The sequence below is a fragment of the Rhinoderma darwinii genome, chromosome 5 (genome assembly GCF_050947455.1).
Source record: "Rhinoderma darwinii isolate aRhiDar2 chromosome 5, aRhiDar2.hap1, whole genome shotgun sequence".
Classification (NCBI taxonomy): Eukaryota; Metazoa; Chordata; class Amphibia; order Anura; family Rhinodermatidae; genus Rhinoderma; species Rhinoderma darwinii.
Window position 1 is genome coordinate 233,319,017 of NC_134691.1, and position 10,123 is coordinate 233,329,139.

The window sequence follows — 10,123 nt, forward strand, 5'->3', positions numbered from 1 at the left end:
ATTGATGGCGTGCGCTCAGCCTAGGTGGCGAATACCTAGCCAACATTACTTCTCCAAAACAGCTGTCCCTGCCTTGCACAAGCACGTGGAGGAAAAGGTGTGCCAGTCCTTGCAATTATCCGTGTGCAGCAGGGTACATGCCATCGTCGACACGTGGAGCAGCAACTATGGGCAGGGACAGTACATGTCTTTCACGGCCCACTGGGTCAATATTTTGCAGTCCGATGCACCACCGCAGCAATGCCAGGCATTACCACCTCCACGCTTGTATCTTTCTGGTTCAACTCCGGACACGAGGCGCCTACCATCCTCCTCCTCCTACTACTACTACTCCTCCTCCTTGCCCTCCTCAATGGAGGTCTTCCCGTCCCCAACAGGACACAGCGTATCTTCCACTCCTCCTCCCTCCTCTTTTCATAGGTGCAAGGTGAAGCGCCACAACGCTGTCTTACACCTGCTGAGCCTGGGCGAGAAAAGCCACACAGGGCAGGAGCTGCTGCTGTGCATCAAGGAGGAAATCGCACGCTGGCTGTCTCCTCTGAAACTCACACTGGGCAGTGTTGTCTCTGATAACGGGAAGAACGTTGTGGCTGCACTGCGTCTAGGTCACCTGACACGCTCCTTGCATGGCAAATGTGATCAATCTGGTCATAACACGCTTCTTAAAGTCATATGTTGGTTTGAAGGGTGTGCTGGCCATGTCCAGGAGGGTTTGCGTTTGCTTTAGACGTTCGTATGCATTTAAGCACGCCCTCCTGGACTTGCAGCATCAAAACAATCTCCCAGAACACAGCCTGATTTGCGACGTTCCAACACGCTGGAATTCCACCCTGCACATGTTGGACCATCTGTACGAACAGCGGAAAGCCGTGAATGATTTCCTGATGCAGCAGACGGGCAGCGTTTGGAGCCAGTGTAATTTCGAGCTCAGGCAGCTGGTTAGAGACGCATATCGCATTTTGAGGCCCTTTGAAGAGGCCACACGATTTGTGAGCCGTGACGCTAGCGGAATGAACGATGTTATGCCGCTGATATTCATTATGGAGCAAACGCTCACAGTGATCATTCAGCAAAGGATGGAGGAAGGATCACATCTGGCTATGGATGTTGAGGAGGAGGATGATGATGTGGAAACAGGACCTGAAGAGGAGCTGGATTTGGAGATGGAATCACAGGAAGGGATGGGGACGAGGCAGCCGCACAACATGACAGTGATGGTGATCACGAGTCTGACGACGACCTTGATGATGGACAACCATGGCAGTATGGGGCGGAGATGGAACAAACCGGGCCCTCTGAAATGCTGTCCAGGATGGCGAGCTGTATGCTTCGTTACTTGCGCGCTGACTGTCGTATTGTTAGCATGAAGCAAAGAGATGAGTACTAGATAGCCACACTTTTAGACCCTCGGTATAAAGCCAGAATGGGGGAGTTTTTTGCGCCTTCCGAGAGGGAGGCAAAATTGGCTTATTATCGAGAGAAGCTATGCAGCCAGCTTGTCACGGCTTTCAAACGGCAAACACCTGCTGCAAGCATGTCTGAGCGGGGGGCCACTCTCCGCTCCCCACTGTCTCATCGTTCCACCGCCTCTGGCAGAGCTACCTCTGTAATATACGGCAGCGGCGGCAGCAGCAGCATCCAATTCAGTTTGGAAAATATGATGACAACATTTTTACATCCAATACCCCAAACTGACACACATCGTAGTCACCAAAGGGATGTTCACCATCACCAGGTGCAGCACCTAAACAACCAGGTTCACTCGTACCTGGACTGTGCCCTTTCTCCGTCAGAAATGCTGATCCCAGACCCCATGGAATTCTGGGTCAGCAGATTCGATCATTGGCAAGAACTGGTCCAGTTTGCCATGGGTGTACTGTCTTGTCCACCCTCCAGTGTAGCGTCAGAGAGGGTATTCAGCGCGGCAGGGGGCTTCGTCACCCCTAAGCGAACAAGATTGTCCGCCAACAGCTTGGAAAATCTCACGTTTCTGAAAATGAATCAAGCGTGGATCGGTGAGGATTTTAAAACCCCTGTGCCTGATGCCACTAATTAGATCTGACATTGCTGCTGCTGCTGCCGCCTGCTACTGTCCTGTCCACTCTTTTTTTAATGTGCTGCTGTTGGTGCTGCTACTACTTCTACCACCAATCCACCCCCAGTGCCGTCTGCTACAAGCAGGCCTGCCCCACCACAGGGCTTTGTCCTGTGACTGTCCAGTCTCTTTTAATGTGCTGCTACTACTACTACCACCCTTGCTGTCTGTGTAGGCTACCTCTACTACCACCAATACACCTCCACTGCCGTCTGCTACAAGCAGGCCTGAGGCCTGCCCCACCACAGGCTTTGTCCTGTGACTAACCCAAAAGAAGAAATGATCGACTAAAGCACAACAAATTGATAGCAAAAAATACAAAATTTTATTAACATGAAAATATAACAAGGTTAAAACTGGAACAGGGAATGAGTCACTCAATAAAAAGACATCGAAAACAATCATGCACCAGATGTAGATGTGACATAGATCTATACAAAACTGTTTGTTTGTTAATACAGCAAAGGAGAATAGTACATATGCCTATGCAGACCTGTAGCTGATAGAGCCAAATGGGTGATGACAAAAAAAGATCCACATGGGATGAGATACATGTATGTAATGCCTAGGTCACCTCTATGAGAGTAAATGTGTGGTAATAGTTACATGTAAATACCTGAATGCAGTGATTGTCTGCATGTGTGTGATAGACTAATATAAGCCATAGTGTGTGTTGCAGGATCAATGTTTCAGATAACATACAACAATGTGCATGGGCTCGAAAGGAGGTAACAGGCCAATAGCAGGCAAAAAATCAGTAATAGCTGTAAAACATACCGGTGGACATGATGGAGACGTGGAAAGGGATGTCTGGACCCGACGCGCGTTTCGGCAACTGCCTTCGTCCGGGGTTGGGGTCAAACTGCTAATATCTACCTATATATGGAGCGTAGCTCAGGTGTTTGCGATGTATACAGAAATGAGAAGAGGAGGAGGCAAGATCAGATGACAGAAGTCGGCGTCTGGCGCGGGGTACCAAGATGGCGCTGCCCCACTTCCGGTCCGCGTCATCAGAGAGGATGTGGGGCGGCGCGGACTAACCACGCCCCCCACACATCCCACTCCGAGTAGAGACAGCGGTCGGAAGAGGCCAGGGCCACTCCCCCCACGAACACGGACATCTGATCAGGATGTCATGAACACCAGCGCCCAGTCCATCATCGATATGTGCCAGAAGGGAACAAGAAAAGAACTCACAATGCAAGTGGTTTATAAGATATTATGTATAGTTGGAAATGAAAGAATGGCGTGAGATGACTTCCTATGGTGTGAATTGTGTGATGTGTGACATGAAAAAAAGGGGGTGTGATGTGAATGAATAAATAAATGCATCGCTGGCAATGGTGAAAATGATAAGATGAACAGTGTGATGAAAAATGTGAGTATGAAAATTTGAAGATGAAGGATTGTGAGTGTGAGAGATAATAAATGTGGATGCCAATGAAAGTATGCGTGGGGTGACAAAAGTGAAGTATGATGCAGGTGATTTATGCTAAAATGTAATGAAAATAATAAAACAAGTTAATGTGTGTGTAAACATACGAAAATAGTGGACTCAAAATTGTTCTGTGGATATCAGTACGGAATAACACCTAAGTACTGAGTCTAGAATAACCATTATAATGAAGCCACATGTATTAGTAAAAGGATACAATACAAACAAATGTCTATACATACGGCAGACAGTATATATATCAATTTGAGTTCTCTGTATTTGTAAATCTTAAACATATATAATTATGCCTAATAGATGATAACAGTAGCACTGAATAAGTTAATAAGAGACAAATACACAAAGATATGTTATAAAACAATACAGAAAAATAGAAGAGGTGTAGAATGATGAAAAATAAAAAATAATGAAAAATAAATAAAATAAAAAATGAAAATGAAATGAAATGAAATGAAGTATAATGCAATGAAATTGCCTGTGACTGTCCAGTCTCTTTTAATGTGCTGCTACTACTACTACTACCACCCTTGCTGTCCGTTAGCTACCTCTACTACCACCAATACACCTCCACTGCCGTCTGCTACAAGCAGGCCTGAGGCCTGCCCCACCACAGGGCTTTGTCCTGTGACTGTCCAGTCTCTTTTAATGTGCTGCTACTACCACCCTTGCTGTCCGCTGGCTACCTCTACTACCACTAATACACCTCCACTGCCGTCTGCTACAAGCAGGCCTGGAGGGCTTGTGAAAAGCCATTGCTTGTTGCTTTTACATTACATCCATGTATGTATGAACCCCGGCAGGCATCTGCCAATAGAAAGGGTACATTTTTGGAGGGCTTGTGAAAAGCCATTGCTTGTCACTTTTACATTACATCCATGTATGGATGAACCCCGGCAGGCATCTGCCAATAAAAAGGGTACATTTTTGGAGGGCTTGTCAAAAGCCATTGCTTGTTGCTTTTACATCCATGTATGGATGAACCCCGGCAGGCATCTGCCAATAAAAAGGGTAAATTTTAGGAGGGCATGTCAATAGCCATTGCTTGTTGCTTTTACATCCATGTATGGATGAACCCCGGCAGACATCTGCCAATAAAAAGGGTAAATTTTTTGAGGGCTTGTCAAAAGCCATTGCTTCTTCTTTTACCACCTTATATGTATGAACCCTGGCAGGCATCAGTTGCCTAAAATGGTTAATTTTTGTACCTTTTTTAACAATGCATTAAGCATACAACATGCACAAGTGCAGTGGTTTCTGTTAGTTATCACCGTGTCCCATCCGTTTTCCTATAGCCATACATGTTGGCATAACTTTGACACTAACTTTGCCTTAAAGACAGCTCAAAAGTACTTGGATACACTCATGGGTGACCTAAGAGTGTTATACAGGGCTTCTAGGGCTTTTAAACAGTGTTATACACGATTTTAAGGGGCTTTCTTGTATTACAGGTTCGGTCAGAACCAGTTCGGTCCGAATCTAACTTTTTCATGAAATTCGGCGAACCAGCCGAAGCAAACTTTTCATAAGTTCGCTCATCTCTAGTCTTAGGTTTCCACAAGTCGGGCTTAAGACCCTCCAGTTGATGCTCCCTCACAAACCGGACGACATCTCCGTAGAACCAGGGAGCGTGCCAGTTGTAAGGGAAGGAGCTGTCCCACTTGTCCCAGCCAAAACCTCGCCAGAGGGGAAGGAGGAAGTAGCAAGACATGGCCTTGCCCGCAGAGCCGTTTGCTGTCCTTAGAGTCCTACGAACATAGTCACATACAAAAGTGATTCGCAGCAGAGTGGAAATGTCGGGTATACCCTTCCCACCTTTGCGGGGCTCCTTGTACATAACAGTCCGCATTACTCTGTCCATTTTCGAGCCCCAGATGAAGCGAAACACAGTCCTGGTAATGGCCCTCGAGACCGTGGCAAGAGGGGGCCATACCTGTGCAGTGTATTGTAGCACAGGCAAGACTTGAAGCGAAGTGTCTGAAAAAAAACAAAAAAAAAACAATCAATCGTCATCATACAAACATTACTGCGACGCAGCGCAAGCCATGAAGCAGCAAATAATAAATAATAACAGTCGTCAAACATAACATGACAGTATAATACACAGTACAGGCTAACCTATGCTATACATTACACCACATGATACACTAACATTCTTGCATTCACTAAAGTCAAACAACAAAGCATTACAGACAAGTGATGGGGTGGGGGGAGTGGGTAGGAGGGGGTAGGGGAAGGGGGGGAATCACAGGCCCGAAGCTTTATTGAAAGACAACACACAAGAAGAGAGTGGGGGGAAGGGGAGTATCAGTCCTCTTCCTCATCGACGTCCGGGCTGTCCCAGGTGGAATAGTCTCTGAGCAGGCTGTGGATCAGCCTGCGGCAGTCCTGGACGGACACACTCTCTCTCCGCAAAATCAGACGATTCCTGGCAAACCATATAGCGTCCTTAAAGCAGTTCATAAGGCGCCAGGCCTCCTGGATTGCTCCATCCGTGTTACTCCCATGAAATAGTCCATAAAGTACCGAGCGGTACGACAGTCTGTTCCTGGGAACTGAGTCCTTGAGTTCATGTTCCAAGGCTTTCAACAGACCCTGTGCAAAGGGGCACTGCCAGAAAGTGTGCAAAGATGTTTCCTCCGTGAAGGGGCACCTGGGGCAGTACCGGGTCTTGCACAGGTTGCGGGCATGCATGAATGACCTAAGAGGCATGCCATCCATGAAATGTCCTTGTGCCCGTTGGTCAACCTGCCGGATGACACGTTAGTCCAAACAGTCTCCAACGTGTCGGCATGAAGCCAATGTGGTTAAAAATATATTGTTTGAAAGTAGTAAAAACTCCCCGATGTACGCACATAATACACGCCCAGTTGGACTTTTACTGAAAACACGCCCACTTGGACTTTTGCAAGCCTCATTTGCATAAATACAAAAATGGTCATAACTTGGCCAAAAATGCTCGTTTTTTAAAAATAAAAACGTTACTGTAATCTACATTGCAGCGCCTATCTGCTGCAATAGCAGATAGGGGTTGCAAAATATGGTGACAGAGCCTCTTTAAAGTGTTGGTGAGGATGGGGTTTCCTGGAGAGTTTGCGAATATGGTGAGGATGTTGTATAAGGGTGTTGGCAGTAAGATTTTGATAAACGGATGGGTGAGTGAAGAAGTGAAGGTGTGTTCGGGTGTAAGGCAGGGATGCCCTTTGTCCTCTATAGTCTTTGTGTGTGCTTTAGAACCATTTTTATTGAAAGCCCGTGCCGTGCTTTCTATCACCCAAGTGCATAAAAAGTGCACAAGGATGCGGTCTATCGCAGCCCTTCTCTTAAAGGAGAGATGCCCCGCATAACCATTCCCTGACCCTCCAAACCATAGGCCTAGAGGATCAAGAATCGATGATCCCCCCTCGCCGAAGCTTAGGGAGACCTAAACACACTCCTAGGCTTCTACCTGGGCTGCCACCCCAGTGTCCACCTAGGAGCCTGCATCCAAATTGCACCTCCCCTCCGAAGAAGGGAGGCCGGGTTGCAGGGGAGAACGGAACCAGATGGCCACACATTTTCCCCCTAGATCTCAAGAGGGTCCCAAAAGGTCACCGCATCCCAAAATCCTTGTGACAAAACGTGACAAACACACAGTGAAAAACAAAATTAAGTAAGTGGATGTGCGCTGTGATACAGCCTGGACATCCGCCAGGTAAAAAAAAATCCTCATCTGCAAGCCAGAAGGCCGGGAGAATAAAGGTGTGTGCTTAGAAGTGTGAAAGAAGAGTGCATGCAAATGTGCCTTCACTCAGTGGGATCCCACCCCCAGTGAGTTAGGGCACCCCAGGGTCACCAGCCCTGGGGCACATAGCAACTCGGGCTTTCAAACTACCCGACCTCGATCCGGCGGTCGCCTGGTCACCTACAAATGGTACCTTTAAACCAAATGCGTACACCAGAGCGATGACGGTTGTGGTTCCCTGCCCTCACCTCGGCATTCTGTCGTCCCCCTACGATGGCCGCTGTACCACCGGCAGGGATGATTACTAACCTCAGCTTGAGCAGGTACTACACTTGATCTTAGCTAAAAGGCCGAGAAGCGATAGTGCTTTGAAACCATTATTAGAGATGATTAGGAAGGATAAGTGTATGAGAGGAGTGCAGATTTCAGGGAGTGGTGGGAAAGAGCTGAAAGTGTTAGCGTATATAGACGATGTGTGTGTGCTGTATGATCCTTTTGCAGTTTTGAGGAGGGCAAAATTATTGATCTATGTTTTGTGGTGCGTCAGCTTATAGGGTAAATTGGAAGAAAAGTGAGTATAAGAGGTTTGGAAGTTCAGGTATGAATGAACACTTGGGTGTGAAAAGAGTGGACGGTGCGATTCAAATTTTGGGGGTTAAAATGGATGAAAAATTGGATGGAAGTGAGAGTTGGGTAGATGTGGAGAAAAGAGTGAGTAGGAAGTTGAAATTTTGGAGTTTGAGAGAGTTGACATTTGAAGGAAAGATAATGGTGATAAAAAGTGTGATTTTGCCGATTTTTTGGTATCTTGCTGTGGTGTTTCCTCCAGGGTATATGGTTGTAAGGAAATTGAATAGAATAGTGTTTGTGTTTTTTTGGGGAACGACAATGGAGGGAGTGAGAAGAGAGACTGTGCTGAAGGACTGGGTGAATGGGGATATGAATTTTCCTAATATTGAAGTGTATTTGGGGGTGAATGTGATGTTTGCAGTGAAGAGGATAATGGGAGGTGATTGGAAATTTGCATGCATGGCGAGATTTTTGGGTGGGAAGGTGTTAGGGAAAATAGGTTGGATGAAAAGAGATTTAAGGAAGCCGTATACTTTTGTGAGTCCTAAATGGTATGAGTTTATTGAGAATTTTATGAGAAAGTCTGGATTGACAGGGGTGAAGAAAGAATGTTTGAAAGATAAGAAGAGTGTGTTTAAGTGTATAAAAGATTAGGAAGTCCAATGTAATATAAATATGGTGAGAGGTCAGTGTGTTGGTAAGGTGTGGAAGGGGTTGAGGACAGATGGTATTACAAATAGACAGAGAGAGATTGTATGGCAGAGTTTGCATGGTGGGTTGTCAGTAAGAGAGTTTCAGAAAAATCGTGGAGTTGTGAGGAGTGATTTGTGTCCGAGAGAGAATTGTGGTGGGAGTGAAAGTATAGTGCATCTGTTTTGGAATTGTGGCGTGACACAGGGAGTTTGGAGGGGTATGGGTCCGTTACTTAAGGAGTTGGTTGGGATTAATAGGTTATGTATGGAAACAGTTTAGTTTGGGCTTGCGAGTGTAAGTGAGAAAAATTAAAGGGTATTATTTGTCATTTTAGCGATTATAAAGGAGGTTTTGTGGGATGTTAGGAACTTGTATGTGTTTAGAAAGAAAGATGTAACTGTGGAAGGATGTTTGAGAATGGTATTGGATAGAATGTATACAGTGTATTTGGTAGATAAGGAAAGGTTGGGGGGGGGTGGATGCAGAAGGGATTTGGAAGGTTTTGAAGTGGAGGTATATGGTGAGAGTGTAGAGGAGGGGTGGAAATTTGTTATTATTTCTGTATTTGTTTTTGTTATATGAAAATTTAAAAAACAAAATGAAAAAGCCTGATGATTGGATGGAACCGTTCAGAATGTCTAGGATACTGATAGTAAGTATCGACAGAATATGAACGAGTGTTTTTAAAATAATTATTCTAAACCTGAAGGTTTTAAAGAAAAAAAAGAAAAAAGAAAAAACTGTTCTTATCAGTTTAATATCTGATACGTCCCCTATCTGGGGTCCATATATTAAATTGATTTTTAGAACAGGGAGATGGAAATAGAGCTTGCTCTGTCCACTCCACGCATTGACCTGGTATTGCAGTATCTCCAGTACTGGTGCACCCTTTCCTTATGCGTTGACTAAAATCAGATTTCAAAAGTGCTTTTTGTTTTTGCCTTTGTTTGTTTGTTTCTTGCACATTGGATCTCCCCTTTAATCCCATTATTTGAACGCCTGTTGGACAATGCCTTGATACAAAGCATGTTGTGTAATGTGTGATAATGACCTCATTTATTAAATGACTTCATGATTCGATTGCCACCTCTTGTGTTGTGTCTGTGTTTCTGCTGTGTTTCCAGCATTTCAATTTGGAACAGCTCATTCACCTTCCTTTTCTTCTCTCCCTCCTCCTGGGTAAGTTAAAGAGCTGCACCTGAGCCAGTCACTCAGTCAACCCATAGCCACTCATTGATGCAGCATCACAGTCAAGTAGTGGAATAGTGGAGTGGGAGAACAGCAAGCAGCCATAGCACCCGCCACAATGGACCTGTGTGTGTGTGTGTGCACTAGATGGATGTGATGGAATGAGCTCTCCTCCCTACATTTGAAAGAAGATTTGAAGTTGCAACAATTCCTCCCTCGCCTACAAAAACGCCAGCAATTTGTTACTATGTTACCTGGAGGGAAGACTAACAAATTCAAACTGTGCAAGGATGGAGGTTATAGGAGGACGAAGGACAAGAAGGTGTCAGTAAAGTTTGAGGAGGATGCCTACCTATTTGCCATTTAGCAGTCCCCTGTCTCCCTCTTGTGGCCTCCTGGAGGC

General features: G+C 45.6%; 1 pseudogene; it reads left to right on the top strand.

Annotated features, from left to right (window-relative positions):
• The first annotated feature begins 9,220 nt into the window (after positions 1 to 9,220).
• On the top strand, positions 9,221 to 9,424 carry LOC142654408 (U2 spliceosomal RNA; annotated as a pseudogene).
• The last annotated feature ends 699 nt before the right edge of the window (positions 9,425 to 10,123 follow it).